This window comes from Chinchilla lanigera, unplaced genomic scaffold (assembly GCF_000276665.1).
Source record: "Chinchilla lanigera isolate Chin_1 unplaced genomic scaffold, ChiLan1.0 scaffold00019, whole genome shotgun sequence".
Lineage (NCBI taxonomy): Eukaryota > Metazoa > Chordata > Mammalia > Rodentia > Chinchillidae > Chinchilla > Chinchilla lanigera.
The window spans coordinates 696,241-722,273 of NW_004955420.1; the positions used below are offsets into that span (position 1 = coordinate 696,241).

Here is a 26,033-nt window from a genome sequence, read left to right on the forward strand (position 1 = left end):
AAAAAAAAAAAAAAATATCGTTGAGCACAAAGTGGTTTTTCCTATAATGATATCCTTACCAATAGTAGTTTGTAATAGCCCCCAAATTTTGAGACATCTATTGCAATGTAAGATTACTTTCTTTGTTAACTACTCTGTGCATAAAATTATAGAACACAAAACCTTAGAAATCACCTGGTCCATGCTCCAGATTTTATAATGAGAATATCATTGAATATCACCACAAATCCTTTTAGGAAACTAAATTATGTAGAAATAATTGTATTTAAGGAGTAGTAAATTATTTCTATATGCTTTTAATCTTTTTATATTCATTAAGAGAAGCCTGGATTAAAAAAATATATTCTTCTAATACTGAAATCTTTTAATATTAAAGTTTAGGGTTAGAGTTATACTTTTTGATGTAGAATTCCCATGTAATTCTTGGAGACCTTAGACTTCTACCTAATCAGTGCAGTAAAAACTTTGTAAATCATAGAATATACAACATAGAAGAAAAGGTGTATTTTTTGTTTAGGATGCTTCTTTTTTTTGTTTGTTTGTTTGGGAGGAAAACAGACTTGGAATTTAAAATGTTTTTGAAAATTAGAGATTTGCTTTGCCCTGGAGAGCAAGGCTCACTTCCAGCTTCTAGAGACTCCTTTGAGGAGGGTTTTTACCTATACAAGGCCCTCAGGGTCCACTTTGGATCTGCAGCCTGAAATTCCACTGGAGACAGTTTCCTCTCTTGACTACCAGTAGGTCTTCCCCCCAGGAAATCTAAAGCTAAGAGGCCATCTTCCACTGCTAACAGTGCTAGCTCACAGGCAAATGCGACTTCACCTGGTGATTTGTAAATGAATTTCCACACTACAAGCTATTCAGCTGTGAAATGCTTACTTCCAGGCTATTGAGTTAAAATTTTTATAGACTACAGTTTCTTAAATTTGAGTGTATTCTGCAAAGAGCACAGTAAGGGGCAACAGTTAACACAAATGTAAATATTCAATAATACGTAAAAATATGTTATCACTAACATTAAAAGAGAAATAAAAGGAGTTATTTTCAACTTATAATAAATATAATTATAGCAATAATTTCAAATATAATAATTTTAACTTATAATATTAAAAAATAAAGATACTCATTGCTGCTGTAGAGTCAGAGAAATGATTCTTTTATACATTGATGGTGGGAATATAAACTGATAGAAATGTTTTTGGAAAGCAGCTATATCTTACAGAAATAATTAGATGCAGGAAAAAGACTCTTTGCCAAGGTCATCCAACAATATTATTATTTTGGTAAAAGCTGGAGACAACCCAAGTGTCCAAAAATCACAACACAGGTAAATGAATATGGGGCATTAAGAGAATGAAGCATTAAGCAATCATTAAAATATTATTCTAAAGTAATATTTAGTGGCATTGTAGGCAGAAGGGCAAAGTATATTTTTAGAAGTTAGCATTTTTCCTTTTAGAGAGAAACTGATTTTCTAAGCTTCCTCATGCTGAGGGTGTAAACCAACCCTGTCCTTTCTTCAGCTCGGAACAAACCACATATGTAGACGATGGCCCCAAGAGGTCGGATCCTGTTTTGTTTCCACGGAGGAGGAACAGAGTCAGAAGTTATCTCATCATACCCACCTTCCCTTCTTACTATAAAAGCACTTACACATCTGAACCTGGTGAGAGGCTGATTTGGGGTAGTAAGAGGGCCCTCGAACCTGAATACAGACTTTCCCCTTTTTCATCAGCCTTCTGTGTTCTTGGGAAATGGCCCTTGGTAGGGACCCAAGTGACCAGCAGCAATAAGAAAAGACAGGATGTATGAAATGAAAATAACTGTAACAATGGCTACAGAACTGGGTGGAGAGTTATCGCATTCTACTCTCTCCCCATGACGGTAGAACGCTGAAACTTTAAAAGTGGGACCCTGTGGGTGGAAGGATTAGGAGTGACTTCTGTTTTCATCTTTTCTGTGGCTAGCATATATTCTTTTAAAGTCAGAAAAAATTGCACTCTCTGACCTTTGGGGATTTGACTTGTTTAAGATGGTAAAAAAAATGAGAGGAACTCACGTGAAACTGTGCTTTGAATTTTGGAATTTGATTTTTTCCCAGGTTCACAATAGGCAGGATGACGCTTTCTTGTGACTCTGGGCAGAGGCAGTGGCAGTGGCAGTGAGCCACGGCCTCCAGTAAGTCACATGGTCACATGGTAAATGACCGCTAACTCTACAGTGCACCATCTTGCTACACTACAATGCTCAGCAGGTGAGGTAAAATGTATTTTTGACATTGGATATTTCCAATTTATGGTGTGTTTACTGCTATGTAACTTCATAGTAAGCTGAAGAGCATCCACATTTAGTTAAAAACCAAAACATGACAAGCAGCTCTTAGAATAATGCGCATTCTCTTGGACCTGGCCATGAAGAAACATTCTTAGGTTTTGTAGTTATGTCTCTATGCATCTCCATTATGAAGAACTGATTTAGGATCTGTTCTCCCCACAGAGTTAGACTCATCATTATTATCATTATTATTCTCTTTCACAATGGAGATACAATTTTTAGGCCTAGGGAGATCTCTGAGTTGGTTATAGAATCACCAGATGCTTGAAGGTGGAATTCTCCTGTTTCTTCAGAACACGTAGGCCAACATCCTTACAGGAAAGAATCTTCCTTTGAAGGAAATGCACTAGCTCTATGACTTTGGCTTCTCAAAGCTGTTTTTTTCTTCCTCTCCATATTAACTCCTCCAAAGGCAATTAATTCTGATATTTTTACAAACTGCTCTAAGAGTTCTAATTATCCTCAACAGGTCCATCTTAAAGAGAAAAGAAGTAAAAGCACTTCCTATTGATGTAGTCCTGCTGCACTAACTATTGTCCTGCAGTCTGGCCCACCTCTTCACACCTTACTGGTCCGCTCTGTCCATTTGGCCTTCCCAAACTCCCCTATCCCAAGTCCTTTTGCTGAGGGCAAAATAACTTCCATTTTTGCTAAATGAGATGAATGTGTTTCAAGACTTCACCTCTCTTCCTTGACCTCTCAGAGTGTTCAACCCAGTTATTCAAATCCTCTTCTCAAATGTTCTCATTTCTTTAAGAGATTTGGATTTTGTCTTAGGGCACAGAGAGCTGTGGGTTATGTGCACACACCCCTGTGGAAGCTTGATGGTGGCCTCAAACCATTCTTTCAGGAATAAGTTATTGTGATCTCTTCCTTCTGTAGCATGATAGGATTTTACTTTATTTGACGAGGAATACCTCCTCCAGCAGAATCTCACTTTTGGACATTTTCAGGCCTTAAAGTGGTGTCTGGTACTAAGTGGAATCACCTGAGTATGCATAGGATGGTGTCAGTTTACATTAAGAAACCATTTTACATTATTCCTAGTGTATCTTTGCTGAAAGATTAACTTAAAAGGGGGACAAAGACTATTTAAATGGGGGTAATTTAAATAGCCACATGTGGCCTGTGACTATTATATTGGATATCACAGCTATAATCTGTACATAATAACTTCAGCAATAGCATCAGACTGGTAGATGTATCCTTTACAAGGGGACACTGAGCAGCAGGGCAGCTGGAGGACTGGTCCAAGGCTCTGAAGTTAGAATGCAGGAGAACCAGGTTACCAGGCTCTACTACTGCATACTCTGATCACCAGCAGTTCCTGTCTCTTGTCTGCAATCTACTCTCGTGGCTCTTCATCTCTTTCCAAAGAGGATCTGAAAGTATATCTTTCCTCCTTTGACTTATTCCACAGTCTCTTTTTTCCTTTCTCTATTATTAATGTAGTAACAGTAGAACGGCACCTTGTGGCTGACACTTGTGCTGTATGTGGGGCCGTGGATGGTACTGTTCATTGGGTAAACTGGAGCAGCTTAATTTGATGTTAAATGGCGTACTCATTTTAACATCTTAAGAGCTTATCCCGAAGGATTATTTTGTCATTTTTTTTCTTAATTATTATTTCTTCCACCCTACTCCAATTCTGCCTTACTGTTGATAAATATGAACCTTATAAACAAAATAGCCTTTGGCTAAAAGTACTAAAAGTTGTATCCATCTCAGCTTGGCTATTTCATTGAAAGGTTCCCTTCCCCTGCTGTGAAATTATCTTTCAGTTACGTTTACTTCAGCTAAAACGTTGTTTTAGAAAAACATATATAATATTTATGGTTTGGAAAACTGTCACTTCATTTGCACCATGTTGAATGAGCTAACTTTGTGTTAATCTGTAATGATGAAAACAAATGTCTTGCTCCCCAGAGCCTCTCAATGACTGCTGACGTGTAATTAACTTGCCTTTCTCTGCCTATAGCGACTTAGGACTTACTTGAGTAGGAAAGCTTACTGCAGCCACTGGGCATGAACAGAGAAAATAGAACTCTGTTAAATCAAGGAGAAACAAATTCAATTGCTTGGTACACCCAGGCTTAAGGCACCCAGACAGTCCTTTCTGGCATTAAAGAGAAGAAATTATGCTACTTTATTAGCTACTAGTCTGGCCATCTAAACACAAAGTGTGATCCTGGTCTCATCTGGAGACAAAGACTCACCCAGCTCCCCAACAGGCTAGGCAGAATCTCATGTTATCTGGTGCCAAGGAGCGTGCCAATTTTTCCAGTGACCTGGAAAGTAGAGACTGCTGGAAGTAGTTGGGAAAGTGACTGAAGAGGATTTCCTTTTAGGACAGCAAAAACGTGGGGGAAGAAAGGGCATTTGTGCGTGGGGCTCCTCGATGCTTCCCATTCCTGGGTGACATCTTGGGCTTAGCAGGTCTCAAAGGAAGATTGATCTATGTCTGTGCAGCCAACCTGCTAGTACTTACAACATCTAGAGCAGTGGTGGCAAACTTATAGCACAAACAAAAGATGTCAGTGTGTGAGTTATTTTTCCCAAACTAAAACCTCAGTGTCCAGGTTTAATTGCAGTGCTGGCACTTTGTGGTAAGTAAGTGTGTTTTGGGTTGCAGTGTGGGCGCTCTTCTCTAAAAGGTTCAGCATCACTGATCTAGGCCCTTGATATCAATTAATGTTCCAGTTTCTACTGACTTATTTAAAGGGAACCAAATTGTTTAATTGCATGAGCAAAAATGAAAAAGAGATAAGACAAGATGTGAGACCTAACATTCCCTCTCCCTCTCCTTCCCTTCCTCCCTCTCTCCCTCTCTGTTTTTCTCTCTCTGAGACAGGTCTTACTATGTTGTCCAGGCTATCCTCAAACTTGCAATCCTTTTGCCTTAGCCTCTTAGGTTGCTAGGATTATAAGTGTGTGCTACCACCATGTCTTCTTCATTTTAAATACAAAAAATAATAGCAAAATAACAAGAATGAAGACAAAAAATAAAACAATACAAAAACAATAAAAATGATACAGGGTTTCAAAACAAGATGATAGGAATTAACAATGGTTGTTATATATTGTTATCTTCAGTGAGGTTGCTCAGATTACCAGATGTAAGAATGCAAGATTAATCTAACAATTAAAGACAATAACAAGTAATAAAAGAATTAGAAATGATACAGAGCTTCGTTAAACAAGATGGTAGGTTTGTTTACTGAAAGGAACAGTTAATGCTTAATTTTTTTTTCTTGACCAATTTTGCATGCTTATATCTGGTAATCATAACACCATGTCTTTTTTAACTTATGCTTTTAAGTAGAAGTTCTTTCTGGTTCCAAATGATCAGACTTCCAAGTCACCTCCTGGAGCAATCCGACCAAACTGTGGCTGTTCCCTAGTGCCCCCACAATACTAGGAGAGGTTCCCTTACACTGATGGACAACTGGCTTTAGGTTATTTGGATGGCTTTCATCCCAATCACTGTTTTCTCCCTGCCAGCTGGACTTGACTTGCTAATGCTTGTGAGAGCTGTAGCACTAAGAGCAAGATCACAGGTAGGTAGATGATGCACAGGTCTCCTTGGCTTGTCAAACCAGCTTGCAGGGGTTCACAACCCGCGCACACATTAGGATCACCTGGTGAGCTTTTAAAAATATCAGTGGCCATCCTGACTCATTGGAGATTTATATTTAATTGGTCTGAGTTGGAACCTGGCATGAATGATGTCAGCGATTGTAATTTGCATCCAGGATTGAGGCCACCTGGATAGGGGCATAAGATCAGCAGGACCTGACCCCTTTCACCTTGTCTTCCTCCCCACTTCATTTCTTTCTTTCTTTTCCTCCTTCTCCTTTATCCTCAATCCCACTGTCTTCTGCAGACTCTATGAGCCAAATACCATATGTTCTGAAGTGGAAGATTTTCTTTTCTTGTATGAACATAAAGATATTGTCTGTCTCCTATAAACAAAAAAATATAAACCAATTTGAAATAATTTCAGACAATTTAGAGAGATCTACAAAAGAAGCTGGCTGGGTTGGTGGTGCATGCCTATAATTCCAGCATTCTGGGATTCTGAGGCAGGATTGCAAGTGAGAGTCTGGCAGGGCAACTTAGTGACTTAGTAAGATTTTGTCTCAGGGCTGGGGATGTATCAGTGCAAAGGCCTTGGATTCAGTCCTCAGTAGCATAAATTAAGAAAGAAAGAAAGTTAAAATTATTCAGAAACTTCTACAAGAAATAAGAATTGTTAATATTTTGGCAATTGGCTTTTTAAAATAACATTTTCTAGAAATCCATCTATCTATCTATCTACCTATCATAAAGTCAATAATTATTAGATAACGTTTCCCATTTACTATATCAGAGATGTTGTATATCCAAGACAGTTTATGTACATCATCATCACTTTAAAGAGCTGGAGGGATGCCAATTTTAAGTACATTCAACAATGTTTTAAATCTCTTCTTAGTGGAAATTGAAGCTATTTTCATTACTTTGCTCTTCTAAGTAATATTACAGTGAACATATACTGGGCTTCACAGACTTGTCCATATAGTTCCTTAGGCTAAGTTTCTAGAAGTGAAGTAACCCACTGAGTGGGTATGCATCTTTTATGTTCCCTTACATTTTGCTAGATAGCCCTTACAAAGATTGCGCCAGTCTACATTCTACTGTCCCTTTGCCCATTTCTCTAGGAAGAGGGATTAATTTTTCATCAGTCTTAAAGGACTCTAAATTTAGAATCTCCTGTAAAATAAAAATTTGCATTTGTGCAGTTTGATTCAAGTTGTACTTATAAAATGTCATAATATGTTCTGGATGCTATAGAAATCATGACATATAAGTCAGGGATGTCCCTTCAAAGGGGTTTTAATTCTCCTACCCAGTACTTCTTGGTATTTTAATGTGCATAAAAGAAGTCACCTGGGGATTTTGTTAAAATGCAGGTTCTACCTTCTCAGGTCTAAGGTGAGCCTGAGATTTTGCATTTCTACAAAGCTTCCAGAAGATGCTTTTGCTGGTCAGTTAATCTACACCTAGCAGGAGGGAAGTGCTCCTCCTCTGGTCCTTCAGAGCAGATGTTCCTGTTGCCTGTTTTACCATGCTAAATTATTCCCACATCTGGTGGCATCTGAGAGGCATCTGGGAATCTTAAAAAGCAAAAGCTTACACACAGCCCCTGAGACTCTTTCATGGAACTTTTGAATCTGCATCTTTGGGACTTGGCTTCAAGAATTAATATTTGAAAGAAAATCACTCAGCCAGCATCTTTCAATGGCTGTTGGCTCCCATGAACCCTCCGAGCCTCACTGCAAATGCCACTTCTGACTGACAAGTGAGTTCAGCTTATTTCACCACTATAAACTCTTCAGCACCCTACATTTTCCCTTTGAAGCACTTTGTGTGACAAGTTAATTAATTGCATCATTATTTATTAGCATTTCTGTCTCCTTTTGTCTCTGAATTCCATGAGGGCCAAACTGTGTTCTCAGAGCCAAGCCAGGATCTGCTAGAAAATAGGTAGCATTCAGGACATAGTAATGAAAAAATGAACAGGCATATCTTATAAAAAATCATAAATATTTTCACATTCAATGATCATAAGCCTATAAAATGGAAAGCATAGGCATCAATATCTCCATCTTGCAGATAACATATGAATGGAGCAACCCATTCAGTGGTCGTATGTGTGAGACTTGAACACTGGCCCTGTGAACACAGACTTATTTTCTCTGCCACTCCATGCTATTCACCTATAGCTCTTAGGTTGAATCCATGCAGTGGAAATTTTCTTAAATGTCCCACTGTGACACTTGTTATGACCTCAGAAATTGAAAATTCTAATAACTGTCCCCACTTGACATCCTGGGGAGAGGCACTTAGCTTGAACAGGGACAAGAAGATTGAATCCTTTGACAATAAACAATGGTTATCCTGGTCACCTCCACATTTGACATTTTTTTAAAAACGTGATTAAGTATATTGAATCTATCAGCTAATAACTACCTTTCCTCAGCCGCAGGGAGGTACGGAGTCTGAATGAGAGCAAGGACTAGAAAGCAAGGGGAGCTCTTCACAAAGAATCTATATAACTTCAGGGGCACAGGCTGGATGGCCAGTTTAGTGCAGGGAAATTGGAAAGCTGAGGCTGCTGTGGTTTTTTCTATCTCCAATTTATGTGCATAAGGGAAGAGAGGAACAGTTTGGGCTATAATTAAAAGATGATTGTGACTGGGCATATGTGTATAATGAAAGGTTGATCTGAAAAGTCAGTTAGTCAACTATTAGCTTCGATGCCACCCTTTGATAACACACACTACATCACAAATGTGTGTGGCATCACACTCATCTCAATTCTGAAGTCTAATTCATGGTAACAGAACCAACCCACAAGCATTATTTATGGAAAATCAATGTAGTGCATTCACTTTAGTGTGAAGAACTAGAAGGTAATTAATTTATAGTAAAACTTTTTTGAGGTGTAGATGCTCAAGCACGATGTAAGGAAATACTTAAACTCATGTGTGAAAGAATCACTGAGATCTCAATAGGCATAAATGAGTAAGTTGGGGCATGTTGGTGGTTTAAATACTATTAGAAAAGGTTGTGGGTGAAGTTATTTTTCTGAGGTGGTAGACAATTATAAAGTTTCCAAACTAAACCTAATACTATCTTTCCTTGATTTATATGTTAGTTGCCTTTCTGAGAAATTCATCACATGTAAAAGTTTAAAACCGAGGTATAATAACCCTATAAAAGCCACCTTTTTAAAGTGTACAAATCAATACTTTTTAGTATATTCACAGAGTTGGGTGACCATCACAGTGATCTAATTTCAGAACATTTTTATTCCCTTCACAGGAAACTACATTCATGAATAGGCACTCCTTGTTGCCTCTTCCCCCAACTCCAGGAAACCACTAATCTTTCTGGTTTTATGTGTATGTGTATGTGTATGTGTATGTGTATGTGTATGTGTGCGTGTGTGTGTGTATGTGTGTGTGTGAGAGAGAGAAAGAGAAAGAGAGAGAGAGAGAAACATAAAATGCATACGTCTACTTTGGACATTTCATCATAAATGTAATAATACAATATGTGGCCTTTGGATCTGGCTTCTTTCACTTACCACAATGACAAAGTTCATCCATGTTGAATTATGTATCATAGCTTAATTTCTTTTTATGGCTGAATTCCATTGTATGGATATACCATATTTTGTTCATTCATTCATTCATTAGTTCATGACATTTATGTATTTTTTACTGTTTGAATATTATGAATAATGTTGCTATGAACATTTTGCATAGATTTTTATGTACATATTATTTTAAACTTTCTTGAGTATATACTAGGAGTGGCATTGGTGGGTGATGTGGCAACTCTATGTTTAACATTTTGATGAACTATTAAACTATGTTCCAAGACAGCAATATAGATTTACATTCCTACCAGCTATATATATATACATATATATATATATATATATATGAAGGTCTCAAGTTTTCTACATCTTCTTCCATATTTTGTATTGTATTTTAAAAATTATAAGCATTATAGTGAGTGTGAGGTACTGTCTTACCATAGTTTCAATTTTCATTTCCCTAGTGACTAAGGAGTCCGAGCATCTTTGGATGTGTTTCTGGTCATTTGTGCATATCTTTGGGAAAATGTTTATTCAAATCTGTTTTAAAGTTAGGTCATCTTTCTCTTGTTGACTCATAGTAGTTTATTATATATTCTAGATACTAGATCCTTTTTAGATATATGATTTGCAAATGTCTTCTTTAATTATGTGTTTTGTCTTTTTACTTTCTTGAGGATTTCATTTACAATGAAAAACTTTTTTGTTTTGAGGTAGTTTATCTATTTTCTTTTATGGCTTAATGAACTTGCTTGCCTAACACCAGATCATGAGATTTATATTGATGTTTACTTACACGATCTTTTAATTTTAGGTCTTATATTTAAACCTTTGATCCATTTTGGGTTAATTTGTGTGTGTATATGTGTGTATAACACATGAAATGCCTATGTCTTTGACATGGTAGGCAGTCTGTACATGTAATTTCAAGGAATAAAGGAAGGAAGCTTCCAGGTCAAGACATCATCACAGCAACAACAAAAAGTCTTCCAACCAGTAGAAATTCTCCAGTGGGGCAAAACATCTTGTTCCATGAGAAAAGAAGCAATTTAAAATTCAAATGCTGCAATGAGATATTCAAGGGCAGAGGTAATGTTCAGTGGAAGATGAGCAGAGACTACAGAGACATGAGAAAGCTCTAAGAGTTAGAAAAAGCCATGGTTCAGGGGCCTTTGAAATGAGAACAGGAGAATAAACTTGTTGGGTGACTACTGCTATGTTTAACGTGCTTGTGACATTGGTATTGTAATCAAGCATTGTCCAGTCCTCCTGCTATGGCCCTGGGGCCCAAGACACTGTTCTTGTTTTTGCCTAGTTTGACATCTTAAAACTACTCATTTTGTTTCCAAAGTGAATAGGTGTTAATTGGAAAAATCTTAAGAAATATGCACTACCCATGACCATGAGTTCCACTGCCTACAGATGGTTCTGTGAATATCTTCTTGTTTATGTTTCCAACAAATTTTCTCTCCAGTATTTTTAACCCCTCCTTGGTGTGACTTTGATAGTAGGTTGTTAGGGAAAACTGCACATTGCAGAGCTAAAATAAGAAAACAAGAGGCAAAAGCAAGAAGAGTGAAAAACAAGAAATATCGAAAAGTTTGCTAGCTTGTTTTTACTGTCCAGGCACTCTGTGTTGGGCATAGCTAGGAGTGATTAGAGAACTGATTTGATTACATCTTCCACTGCACAGCCATGATGTCAGTAATGCAATTCCAAATGGCCAAATGAGATAAACCATGAGTCAGATGGCAGCTCCTGGCTTTTTAAGCCAAGGAGAAAGGATTTTTGTAGAGCACTTTTAATTCAATATTTTAAATTTTATATCCATGTTTCATTTATTCAGTATAAAATCCAAGGAGCCATGTTGCTAGCACACTATAACCGATGCTCAGCATTTCCTTCTCCCTCTGGGAGGCTTCTTCATCTCCACAAATAGCTAGCACTAGGCCTTGGCAGTGTTGCCACGTAACTGTCCTATTCGCTTCCCACAAAATTCATCTGTTTCAGCCTTCATGAACCACAAGTTGCCCTGATCCCTGCAGTCACAACCTACTTGGTCTCTGCTTTCAGTCTTATTCTCCTTATTCTCTACCCTATGGTTCCTCCTGAAGCATAGACTCAGTTACTATCTCTTTGCTCAAGAATCTTCACCAGTGGTGTCATGCAAAAAGAATGAAGTGTATACTCTTAGCAGGACTTTTGTCCCAGCCTACCTTTCCAATGTTATTCCTTTACTTGAAGATGACATAAATGGAAGGTAATCTCTGTAGCGGTTGCCAAGTACTTTGCAACTAATATTGCTTATTTAGCTAATTATGAAATGTATTCATATTCATCACAGACAGTTTGGAAAATATAAAGCACATAAAGAAGAAAATAACATTCATCTGTAGCCCAGTGCTCAGAACTAGCCACTGTTAACATATTGGTATAAAATGATCCAAAATTATGCTCAAATTGTAATACAATATCGTATTCTGCTGTTTTCACTTCTCATTATATTATGGTTGCTCATTCAGGTCACTAACAAGTCCTTATAAAATATGATTTGAATTAATATAAAATGTTCCATTACATAGTTGTGCCTTAACTGATGTAATCATTCATGTGTTGTGGGCATTGTCAGACATTTAGGTTTCTATCACATTTTTGTTATTATAAATAATGTTACAATGAATTTGTTTACGTATGAATCTTTGATAATATTTTTGATGTTGCTTAGAAAAGTTACATACAGATGGTTCTTTACAACTCCCCTGCCTTTATTTTAATAATTGGTCTGCTCATGGTATTTATCCTACTCAATGTGTATCTACCTTGTTCAGACTGGTACAAAGTTTTACCACAGTGGAAGTTGGTTGAATTAAGACAGTTTGCTCAGTTTCTTCATATGTAAAATGAAGAGATTGAATTACATGAACTTCTAGAAGTGATATTCTCTGGCTTTTGTACCTTCAGACCTTATGTAATGAAGATGTTATTCGCAAATGGTTTTGATCAAAGCCCACTTACTAAATGTAAAACTAATTTTCTATGAAGCTTAGGATGACCTGTAGTTTGTACAGGGAATGATGTCTAGTCCAGAGGCAACGTGGTGAGGTGGCATCCCCTTACCCTGGGTTTCAATTTCCTCTCTGTGAATTTGGGCAAGTCCCTCAGCCTTTCTGGATTTCAGGTCTTACTCTGTAAACTGTATTACTCTGCCCGCTCTCAGAGTTGGTGGGATGACTAAGTGCAATAATGTACATAGGGCTCCTTTTAAAGAGTGGGTTTCAATGGCCAGAGCTATAATAGTAATATATATTTCAGTAAATCACACAGGGATCATGTGCCTTTGGTGACCACAAAAGAGTTGGATATGCCACAGTTATGTTTTTGTGTAGGACATGGATCCTCTTTCTCATTATCAGTATAGCAATGGTAGCGAGTCATCACATAAGTCTATTTTCTGCATGTGTGTTTGAATAGCAAAATTTAGCTAGACACAGGGTCTAATAGGCATTCCTCAGAAAATCTAGAGGAATTAGGGATTGATTTTCTCTCCCATAGAAAGACAGACAGACTGTATGTAAGAAGTCAATTCATTGATTTTTCAGATGAATTATTTCAAGATCAACATTATCCCACTGAAATACCATTTCTCAAGCTCTCTATTCCTATCACAATCTTTGTACCAAAAGGAATAATAAATGAATGAATGGAAGATGCTTTTAAAAATAATTTCCATGTGGCCTTGTTGGCCTCTTTGGAATTCCTCTCTTGCACCTATTTCTGAATCCTGGTAGGTCAGAAGGTGGCCCAGCCTTGCTATGGGTTCTCGTTCTCATCTGATCTTTACTGTGGTTTCCAGGTGTATTATGGAGCACCATTCTCTTAAGTGTACTTCTGTGGTAACTCCTTGCCTTTTGAGGGGGGAGGATGAAGCTGTTGGTCCCTTTCCCACGTACAGGTCATCCAGATCTTTCTAAGGAGGTCACTGTGGAGGTCGTGTGAAGTCATCCTTCACAATGTAAGGGTCATTTTTCCAGGAACTGCTTCACCCAGCTGAGCCTGAGTCTTCAGGGAGCGAGGCGAAGGGATGCAGGCAGCAGAAGCAGAGCTGGGTCCAGCGGAGGACAGTGTGGCTGAGGAGGGGTAAGTATGTGTGTGCTTCCTGGGTGTTGCCTGGATCCGTGCTGGGATTGTGTCTCAGAGGAAAGGGCAGACCATGTTCTGTACTCCGTCCCATGGCCCACTGCCCGGAATTAGTCAGCGTTAGCAATGTGGTGCAAAATGGTCCAAAATTATGATCCAATATATGTACACTATTGGTTTCTGCTTCTCATTTTATAGACATTTGCCTATATCATTAACAAATCCTTACAAGATGTGATTTGAATGGATGTTCAATGTTCCATTCCATAGTTGTGCCGCAATTGATGTAATCACTCATTTATGTGGATATTGTTAGATATTTAGGTTTCTGTCACATTTCTGTTTTATAAATAATGTAAGCAACTATATGAAACAATGTATGCGAAGTGCTTAGTACTATCCAGGCACGTTTGCAGTGCTAAAAAGTAGATCCACACAAACCACCAAACCAGCATTTTCATTATCTAAAAATTATAACTTCTAGGAAATCATGGTTTCAGAAAATTATCAATTGATCTTAATTTGTAACTATAACTAAGTTGTACAATTCCGTAATGATCCTAAGAGTAGTGTAACTAGAATTGTCCAATTGTGTAACAAAGAGAAGTTTTTACCCAGTCACTGAACTCTTAGAAGATGCTCATTGTCTGTCAAGCATTCTGCTAGCTGCTGGGGCAGGACAGGAAAGGGATGAAGTCTTTGCCTTTAGACATCTCATAGTCAGGTACTTGAGGCCTCAGTAGTGAAAATCTCATTAGGCTGGGAGGCACGGGCTGGAAATAATGGTGGTAGATAAGAGTGGAGACCTGGCATCTTACTATCTCTCTTCAAATCCCAGCTCTGTCACAAACCAGTTATGTGGCCTTCTCCCATGAACTCTCCACATCTCAGATTTTTTCCCTTTTGCAAAATTAGGATAGCAATGCCTTCCCCCAAAGTATTATTGTAAGGATTACACGAAATTATCCTTAGAATGTGCTTAGAAAATGAAGGCACACAGTAATTCGTAAACATTTGTTATTATTGAGAGACAAGGGACTATGTCCTTCTAGTCTTATGTGCACCACTGAATCATTTTGAGATCTTGAGAAGGACTCTGTTTCTGCATCTGGGCTGATTGGTCCTGACTACTGGGGATGGAGGGAATTGAATTATACATACTGGGGGTGAGAAGGCTTCTGGAGTGCATCTCAGTGCTACCCTTTCCAGAGGTTGAGGTCAATGGAAGACTGTATGGGTTTAGTTTATGAGGACTGTTCTGAACCTTACAGGCTCAACTTAGGAAATTAAAGGACAAGGAGACAAGGGTTGACTTCTCACACTCCCAGAGTTCTAAATCCCCTTCTACTTTTTACTTACTGCGTTTTGTATACTGAGGTATCTGGGAAAATAGCCAGGTTTATTTTCAGATCACCACAGTAGATGTGAGTAATTCAGTAATAAGACAGTGTGGCTGAAATTCAAATAGGCAACACACCCACTTCATAGGGAAAATGTCAAATGACAGAGTTAAACATGATGTTTTTCCTACAATGTCTTTCTGAAAGGAGAATTATAAAGTTGGATTTCAATGACTGGGCTTTTTTTCTGGCTATAAATATAAGGTTATAGTATAAAACTGGCTTGTTTAAGCTTCGCCTTACACCTAAGTAGAAAGGCTGGTAATTCCTTCCTGTTATAATAGTGTTTAGTCCTGGTATAAATAGTTCTCCCTGTGTGTGGCCCTGCTCAACTGAAGGGTGCAAGCTGCTGATTTCCATGCTAGTAACTGCCTGGCCTAGTGACTGCCTTCGAAAGTTTACGTAGAAATCCTACTGCATGGAAGTCCAATTCACAAAACCCACGAGTGACGGTGCTAAATTTGTATCCTACAGAATTAACGATTTGTATATTTCTAATAATTGCCAATATTTACACTGATAAGAGACCTACTTGAATAGGACAGTAGTGGTCTCAACAGGTTGTTTCAATTGTTAGATTAAGGCAATTTTTTCTCTTCAGAAAGGTAGATTGTTACTGCATTAAAACTAATTTCTTAAGTGATTGTAGGATTGCCTTTTAGGTACCAGAAAAGATGTATTTTTCTCATCCAATAGGACTAGTTGGCTTCAAAAATACAGTGCTACCCCATTTCCTTAAAATCTTATTACTGCAAAAGTAATCGCTATCATTGTAAAAAAATTTATTAAGTGGGAAAAAGAATTATGATGTATCACTTTAATGCACATCCCGTTACATCCACTTTAAAATTGTTTGTATGTAGGAGATGTAGCATTCACAGAATAATTTTTAGTTCATTTCTTTTCCTCTGACAAATTCATTTGTCACCTTGAATACTCATTAGTTTGCATTATTCAAAAAAGGGATAATGATTCATCCATGTTCTAATTAAAGGCTATAGATTTTTTTAAACATTACTAATCCCAATGCAGGTACTTGAGTTTAAAAACAAGCAAATAGATTCAACTCTGACTTTTCTTGAATTGGGTGGGGGCATACTGAAGTTGGTTTTATTAAGTAAGACTCTTTGTCTCACCCAATGTGTAATTAGTAACCAAACTGACCAAACACTTCCAGTTCACTGGCATTTCTGGGGCAAGAAAGACTGCCTCAGTGTGTGCTTTCTCACTGCATTGGATGAAGTAATCTCCAATAAAGTGATTTCTCTGATTTAAAAGTATTAGAATTATTTTGGAAGGAGTAGCAGTATTGAATAAAGAAAATGCTCTCTCTCTCCCTCCTTCCCACCCTAGTGAACTTTTTATCATCATTAATGCCATTTGGAATGAATGGTTTAAAGCACTACTCCATTTAAATTTCCTTTTGGAACAAACTTTCAGCTGGATGAAAATAAATAGCACAAGAGATCTACATTTGCCTCTATAATCGTAGCATCTTTAATGTACTATTCTGAAAAGTCTAGCTTCATGGGAAAGACAAGTTCTCTTTTAAGGACTCTGTTATGGGTTATATCTAGCTGTCCCTGCAAAGTCTTCTACAGTCATAGGTGGAGTTTTTTTGGGGTGGCTGGATCTAGGGTGTGTGCTGCTGGATTAAGGATGTGATGCTGGGGTTAATCAATCATGGCGCAATGCTAGGATTAAGGCTGCCCGACCCTTGGTATGAATGTTACTCACTCCAAAGGAGAGTAGCCTGGATAAGATATAATGGACTGAGAGAGTTGTTGCTTGTCACTTGCTGCCTTTTGCTTTCTGCCTGCCAAGAATCATTTCTCCTCTGTGATGCCCCACTGCCATGCCACCCTGCCTAGGAGCCAGTCAACTACAAACTGAAACTTCTACAAACTGTGAACCTTTCCTCCTTTCACTTTGGGTTAAAGGTATTGTGTCTCAGCAACAAGAAAAGTAACTAAAACAGTTTCCTTTTAGGATTTTCTCTGGGAGGCTGAGGCAGGAGGATTGCAAGGTCAAGATCAGTCTGGACAATTTAACTGACTTAGAGAAAAGCTAACAAAATAAAATAATAAAAAAGGGCTGGGGATGTAGCTCAGTGTAAGGGCTCTGGCTTAAAAAGAAATTAGAATTGTCTCAGCAGGATGCTAACTGTAAATACCTGTAAATCTTCTTGGTACCATTATAAACTAAACTTAAAAATATGATAACGAGGGAGGTATACAAAGAAAAGCCACAGACCTAAAGAAGATACATGTAACACACATAACTAAAAATTATTATTACTATAAATAATAATTATTACTATAAATAAAATGTATTTAAAAATTTCTACAGGTGTAGAAGGGAAAAAGGCAAGCAGCATGGTAGAAAAGGGGAACTGTTAGAAGTAATTCACAGAGAAGAAAAGCCGTATGATCAAAACTATGTGAAAAATACATGAAGAGACTTTGTCAATAATAAGAGATATATAAATAAACACCACTTGAAACTCTTTCAAACACACTACTTAAACAACCACTTTAAAGTCTGCTAACTGGGTGCTAGTGAGGAGGTTCAAGAACAATAGACATGACCTCTACAGGTGTCCTTGAAATTCAGTCTTTAAGTCTTTGACAAATTGTTTTGCCTTTCTGAACTTCAGTTTCTTTGTCTACAAAATGAAGATGGTGTATTTGCTCTGCTTATCCCACAGGATTGTGATGAAGATTAAATGAAAAGTCGGAGATGATCAGATCATGGGGCTGCTATACTCATGGGTGGACCAGTTCACCGATGAGTTTAGAGCTAACTGTGCTGTTAGGAGCTGGGACCTGGTCAGAAGGCGTGAGTCACTGCGGGTGTGACCTGGAAGGGTGCATTTCCTGCCCTGGCTCCTTCTTCCCTCTCTGCTTCCTGCGCGCCATGAGGGGAGCAGCTTTCCTCTGCCCAGGACCTCCCGCTTGCCTTACTGTCTTAGGGCTGACAGTGCAAGAACTGAAACCTCTAAAACATGAGCCGAAATAAACCTCACTTCCTTTAAGTGGTGGGCACTGGGTGTTTGGTCCCAGTGATGAGGAAAGTGACAAACACAGATACATGCTATATTTCAGTATACATAGACAGTGTATAATATTTAAATTAGAACGAACGTGCATATTTCATCAAACATTTGTAATTTCTTCATAGTAGAAATGTTCAATATCCTTTCTTTTAGCTTTTTGAAACACACAGTAACATCATCTATAACTGCCTTACTGTGCAACAGCCCACCAGATCTTCTCACTCCTACCTCTAACTTGGTATCTATTTATCAACTTCTCCTCATCTCCTCCTCCCCCATATCCTCCCCTCAGCCCCTGGTAATCACCCTTTGATTCTCAACTTCTTTGAGAGCAGCTGTTTTAGCTTCCACATACGAGATATATTATGCAGTACTTACCTTTCTGTGCCTGGCTTATTTCACTTAACATAACAACCTCTACTCCCATCCATGTTGCCTTGAATGACAGAATTTCATTCTTTTTAATGGCTGAATAATATTCCATTGTTTGTTTATTTATGCCACTCTTTCATAAAGTAGTGGACACTCAGGTTGATCCATATCTTGGCTCTTGTGACTAGTGCCTTAAAGAACACGGGAGTGAATGTCTCTTTAACACACCAATTTCATGTTCTGTTGATACTCGAGATGGCTTGGAGGAAGCTCTTTTATTCTGGTTATGCAACTCAAAGCATCACATCAAATGTCATCCTTTCATCTATTAGCATCTTTCCATTGGTAACTAGTCAATAGGATATTTGTACCATGCCACCTTTCTAAGCTGACCCTCATGTCTTCCATCCACCTCTCCTTGTCTGGCCAATACATACTTTGCTCCACTGTATAGGTTCATATTCACGGATCTTCTGCCACAAAAAAGATGGGCTCACATATCTTTAGTTCAACAAAAAATGATCCTAAAGATTGTGTCCAAAGCAAATTTGCAAACAGAGTATCATATTAGAACATTAAATAACACACACTGCTCTGGTTTTGAACTGCATTTGTCAGCACTGATTCCAACTACATTAGATTGACATCTATCTATCGATCTATCTATCTATCTATCATCTATCTGTCTATCTATCATCATTATCATCTATCATATTTAGTCTGTTGATGGATTGTAAACACATGTTTGATAGGAATCCTGGTGATTCCTTTTATTAAATGAAGAATCCTTACCATCAAGTCACTCTAGTCCATCTACCATTAACATATTATTGCAATGGGGTTTCTATAAAGGGTACTGCGGGTGTACAGTGTTTTTCTTTTTTTCTTTTCTCCTATTTCATTTAGGAATCACTACCCCTTTAAATACATAAGTGACAAGTAATGAACACAGGTCTCACCACTGATGTTATCAGAGTGTGCTTTGGAGTGGGAGGGGAATAAAGGGCAATGCCTATTACCTAAGCCAGCCCCAACTAGTGGGTAATCACAGTCAAATGAATTATAGTTTCTCTCTGGAGGAAGAATTATTCTGTGAGTCATTTCCAGAGCTTCTGAAGTGGCACTTCCTGTTAGAAATCTGTTGTACTGAGGTTAGATGTTAGCATCGGGCCCCTGTGGAGAGGTGTGCAGGGCCTAGACTGCACATTCCCAGGTGTGGGAGCTGGAAGGAATAATTGATTTAATAGTTTCATTTTATAGACAGGAAACTGAAACTCAGAAAGATGTGCCCAGAGTCAGATCCAAGACTTTCATTTCATGTACAAGGAAAGTGAAACTTAAAAGTGGCACCTAGGGTCACATTACTAGTTAGAGGCAGTACTCTTAGGGTGCAAGAGTCTCTTCTTATTCACTGCTTGGTCTCATTTAATTAATTTTTACTCTGTACTGTCTCTGAAATCAGACAGGTCTGTGTCTTTGTCCCATCTATTTATGAGTTTACAGTTTTCCTTATCTAAAAATGAGGATAATCTCTACTTTGTAGCATTATTGACCTAATTCATGTTAAAGTATAAGAAGTGTGTAGTACACTGTAGATTAAAACATTTTTGGTATTATTCTAGGTGATTGGGGTGGAAAAAGTGCAATTTTAATGCAACTTGTACTTTCTTTCTTTCTTTTGTTTTTGGTACCAGGAATCGAACTCATGACCTTATGTTTGCCAGGCCAAGCTAAATCCCTGGCCCAAAACTTGCAGTTTCTAAGGCACTGGTTTGACAATTAAATCTTTGCTCATCTTATCAGCTTTGGGCTATTTGTCGATTCAGGCCTATCTTGGAAGTTAAGTGGGCTATTGTTTTATTTAAAAGCATTTCTAGTTATCCAATAATCTGGTTCTGGTTAGAGACTTCTGTATTGTTGGGATGATCTCTAGTCTTCTTAGGGTATGAGGACCAGGAGAAATAGATTCTATGTTCTTAACTTAATATTTCAAAAGCAACTTCAGTTGTCTGCCTTGAGAGAATCAAGTTGGCTTTGGAAAGGGTGGAGGTGTCCAAGCACTGGGGTGAAGGTGGAGTAGAATAGCAAGCTTCCCTACCTGTCTAGGCCCTTCACTGTTATTGGTAGATAATGAAGAAAAACAGGGAAGACAGGAAAAACACTGCATTAGAAAATGGAAAAAACAAAGAAATGCAGGGTAGAAAATAAAAGTGAAGAGAGCAAGTCCTTAAGAGTTCTAGCCTTTTGTACAGTGGTCCATCAAGGAATTGAACTTAACTGAATATGGTCCATATGTGACCCAATGCACCTTTAAGTTAATGTATTGTAGATGTAGTAGATTTCAAGCTAGAAACAACCATGGCAATAGTCTAAAGTTGACTGTTTCACAGATGAGGAGTCTCAGGTCAGAGAAGCTCATTCAGCTGGAGCAGGGCTAAGTTGAAACCACCACCTCTGCCACCTCTTCAGGGCTTTCCTTGGCATCAGTTTGGTTCCAGGCATGCAAAACTCCTCTGCTGCTTCTCCTTCTCTGCCCTTACGTTCATGCCCTTTAGCTCTTTTTACAAGTGGAGTGGCTCCTGCCAGCTGAGAGAGAAAGAAGCCTACTGCAATCAGATGTGAAACCAAGGATATGAGGGGCGCTGGCTCTTCTGTCTTTGGAATTGGACTTTTCTCAAACAAGTTTTGAGCGACATGGTCCAACAAAGCCAGCACAGCAGCACTGGCCTCTGATTCTATGAGCTGTGGTTTTTCTCTGCCTTCTTTTATTATGAGACAGAGCATCACTGAGTTGCTAAGTTGCCCAGGCTGGTCTTGAACTTGCAGTCCTCCTGCCTTCACCTTCCAGAATGCTGGGATTAGAGACATGTGCCACCATGCCTGGGTTTATGTATACTTCTTAGTCCCAACCCCAAGACTCCGCTGAAGCTTCGATTGAGGAAATGAGACATGCCTTAACTCCCCATTGCCCAACAAACACCCCGACACCTTGCATCCTAACTTTCTCTTTAAGAGAAATATTTTAAAAGGAATACAATTTCTCTCTCTTTTTTTTGTTGTTGGCTTTACTCTTTCACTCAACATCTCCTTAATACACTCCAGTCCATCAGCAAGATTAACTTCAGAAATCTGAACAAGATGGCCTTTCAAATTACTTGCTTTCTTTCAAATCCCCATTCTGTTTTGTTCCCTAAATATCCTTTCTTCCATCAGTTCTCGCATTACAGCTTATTAGTCTTCCTGCATTATGGGGTAATAGTGCAGAAGGACTAATGGGGCAATAAACAGCCCTAGCCTTCACTGAAAGAAATAAATTCATGGCACCTGGAAGTATATCTTGAACTTCTAGACTATTAATTTTATTTTGAGTCTAGAGATGCAGTGTGCATTGCTGATACTTTAGGAAGATGTTCCTTGTAAATCACTCATAGGAACCTTGAGGGTCTAGGTTTCTGTGTATTTAAGTAGTACTGCATTACATTGGGTGGTTAAGCCTGTAATTTTGTTTTCTTGACAGCTATGTGACAAGAATTCAAATCATTTTATTAAGAAAACTAATCCAAAATAACCAATCTTAAATATAATCCTATAGGCAATTGGGACTTTATATTGATTTTATTTTAGGACTGGGGCTCCTGTTTTTTTTTTTTTTTTTTTCTTGAGAGTCCCAGTCTGTTTTTCCTCCATGGTAGCATCAGGTTTTATACTATTGGTTGAATGAATGAATAACTAAAAGAATAAAGAACCATTACTTCTCTCTTTCATAGATGGAATTACTGAATCCTATAAAAGATACAACTTGCTCCAGGTCCCACACCAAATCTGTGCACCTGGGGGTCTAAGCATGTGCTCAGGCAATGACCGGCCTGCAAGGTATCCTCATTGTCCTTACACTCACATGGACACACTAGGATGGTTTGTTGCAGAGGATTTAAAAATTATAGCTGAGTAGTATAGACAGGAAGGATTGTGGTGTCAGTAATTTCTGATCTTAACCCTCACTGGCTATGAGAACTTGGGTAAGTTGTTTGAATCCTCTAATCCTCTCTGAAATGAAGACAAAAATACTTACTTCATATGATTAATATGAGTAATAATGAGTAAATGTGAATGATTGCTCATATCAGAAGTATTATAATACTGCTACCTAATTATTCTTGACTTTAAGAATTCTTGACCCAATAACTTGCCATATTGGAGTCCAGGTGTAAAGACGTGACATCATACTGCTCCAGTGACCAGAGACCACTAGATTCTCAATATACTGTGATGGTGCCATACTATTTATTTATAATTGAAGGTTTGTAGCTGAAAGGACAAACAGAGGCTATTTGCTAAGACAGAATTGAAACAAGAAAGTCTTGCTTCTGTTTTGACAGCTAAATTCTATAGTGGCATATTTTAGTTGTCTATATTAGGAATTTATTTCTGGCATGACAGTTTATACTCATTCAGATATTTTCTTCCTCTGCACTCTGATGTTGGAGTAAAAACTGTGTCAAAATCTTTGTGACTAGGACAGAATCTAAAATCAATCCCAAAGTGTCTGTGCAGTTTTTTCCTGCTTAGAATAAGGATAACCAGTCGGCTCAAGGAGAAAACAAAAATAGTCAAATTGTAGTTTGGTCTCCTAGAAGTAAAACTGTTGTCAGATTGAAAACAAAATCCTTCTGAAAGATGATTCTTTCTACATTTTAAAAATGAGTCACAGTCACCTCATGACTGTTTTCTATATGAGTGATGAATATAGTTTCAAATGTCAGTCCACACACAGAGATTACTGGCAAGGATAAACCAGACCCAGGTACACTTAGAGAAAAGCCAGATCATAGCACTTTATGAGGTGGAATAAACAGAATCAGCACAAAGCACAAAGATTTGTCCCTTACAGAAAAACTCACCCACTCAGTCGGCTTGTGGTTGGCAGAGAAGCTGCAACATCTACCTGATTTCCCTAAAGCGGACTAACATGTAACTAGTTAACCTGGGCTGTGAGTTAAGTAGTTACAACATGTTCAGAGTAATATCCTAACAGATGATAGGGGCTGTACAGAGGCTAGATAACTGTCCATTTGTAACAAAAAGAATTTGTCTGTTTCTCTACCACTAGAGAAACAGAATGAACAAAACCCTTTATTTGGAGGGCACAACTATTCTAATAACCTTATGGGAGTTCTTGCCTGGAATTTGAGTGAATTCTCTTATCTTTATTTCACCTGATTGGCACATTTTGTGAGACTGTCTATCTAACTCCATTAATCCTAATGTACCCACAGGTCATCTTTGATCATTCATTTTGTTTGCTCACTATTCCTATCATTAGAAAAGGAATAAAATGGGTAACATTCATGAATGTCTCCCATTGTATGTGGTCATACTGGCATCTGGTATACAAATCAGTCATTTGGGATTTGCAGAGTTGGCTTGGTTCTACAGACTGAGGTCACTCTTGATAGAACTGGCAAAATAAGTTTCTGTACTTTATAAGCTCAGCCAGCTTGTGAGACAATCATGACCCTAAAAACCCTTACCAGAGCAGCTAGCTCTTAGGTTTCTCTCCCCTCTTCTTTCTCTCCTGCTTTTAAAAAATGTAATATTTATTGAAACACAATCTATTTTCAACTTAAAATAATTTCTCAGTAATAATTTAAATGGAAAATTTGAGTGCTATTGACTTTAAAAAATCTTGTATGATGGTAAACTTTACATTAAATGAAATGCATTGTGCTGATGAATTCAGGCAAAGCACCTTGCCCTTGAAGCAGAAATGGTTTGGGAGTTTTCTTTCTTGGGCACTAGCAATTTTGCCTAAATCAACACAATGACCCAATTTTTGATACCTAGGAGTGTAAGTCTAATAACCTGCCACTTACAGTGAGCTTTGGGTAGACTTTATGCTATTCTCAGGTAATGGGAGCCACAGATCCTGCCCTCTTTCTTTTGGGCATACTGCTTTTGTGGTCATCATTACCTGCACGTTGGTCTTGATTATCCTCCAGACCAGAAATATGTTAAATGCCTCCCTGATCAGCTTCTTAATGTGATCGATGGACAGCTACAGCTTAAGGGATAACAAGTTGTGGTTATTCTAAAGGAAACCTTGGATCATACTCTGAATACAGTGCATCAGTCATTTCCATGTCTCTTTTTAGGGTTGTGCAATGTGAGTGTGGGGATTTGAGAGCAAGAAAATGCTATTATTTCTCCTTAGGAAACAGTAGTTTGCTGTGGAGAGAAATGCACTGGACTGAGAGTCTGGGAGTCTAGTCATAATACTGCCTTTATCTGTGCAAACTTGGGCAAATGGCTTTGCCTCTCTGGGTCTGTTTCCACTCTCTCAAACTGAGTGAGTGAGCTTCAGTTCTTTTGGATATGTATTCAATGAAGGGTGGGAGTGAGATAGCCATAGAGAAAGAGAAATAAGAAACAGTCAGTCTCAGAAACCTGAGTATGCAACTTCACTATGTGGTGAAATTAAGGGTCATGAGCTTAGACAAATTATTAGGAGTGTGCAGATGGGTGAAAAATTTAACCCTGTTACAAACAAGGCCGGATCTCTGGAGTCTGAAATCCTATCTGTGTTGTGATTTACGCACAGTCTGCTTCATCTTTCTGAAGGCTCCCTCATGTAGAAAATGGAGAGGCTGTGATCATTTATACGCAAGCATGAGCAGCATATTATTTACAGAACCACCAGAGATTAAGATGCCTTCTGTTCAGCCTGCGCATCTATAATCTCTGGCAATTTGAAATGAGGCAGGGGAGGGCGTGTGAGGTGGGGAAGAATGTCATGGGCATGTTTGGTATCCTGTTTGTCTGTGTTTCTGAGGCTATTACTCTCATGCACAGGCAGCCTAGGATGTTATCTATCACCTGGTTGTAATGGAGGAACTGTACCTTAAGAGTAAGCAATGGAAAACTTGGAGCTTCATCAATACTTTAGTAATCACATTGTGTGTTTCATTGGATTACACTCAGATGATGAATAAAATTCCTGAGGGCAGCACAGACTAGGGCAGAATGCTACAAACTGAGAGGATGGACTATGTTCCAGCCCTTCTACTGCTGCTATCATGCTATGAGAGTGTCTGTGTAACTCCGTTAACCCTGATGTTGTGCCACAGGTTACTTCTGATCATTCATTTGCTTTTTTCACTCTCCTGGTACTAGAAAAGGAATAAACTGTGCAACATTCTTGGGAAAATCACTTAATGCTTCTATATTTCAATCACTTCAGCTATAAAACATAAAGAAAGGAGAGGCTGAGATATTTTTCCAATTTTATGAGTAGATTCCTTGGTTGTGGCATCTGCAATGAATCTTGAATCCAACAGTATTCCTAAAATACTCTTAAAACTCTGTTCAAAGGATAAACTCAAGGGTAAATGAATACATCCTCCCAGCTGCCTTGAAGTCTCTTCAGAGTCCTTCCAATATGACTACTGATCAAAGTCAGCTAAAGACATCAGCCTGCATCTGTGTCATTGCTGTTCACGTCACCATCACGTGCTTATACTGTTCCCACTTCTACAACAGCCTTCTCTCTCATTTACCACCTGAGAAGCTATTACATACTGCCCAAAGTTCA

The 26,033-nt window shown here is 38.3% G+C and overlaps 1 protein-coding gene across 1 annotated transcript in view; it reads right to left on the reverse strand.

Moving 5' to 3' along the window:
• The window catches only part of Slc7a14 (solute carrier family 7, member 14), a 107,180-nt gene that overhangs the window by 71,312 nt on the left and 9,835 nt on the right, over positions 1 to 26,033 (reverse strand). The window lies entirely within an intron of this gene.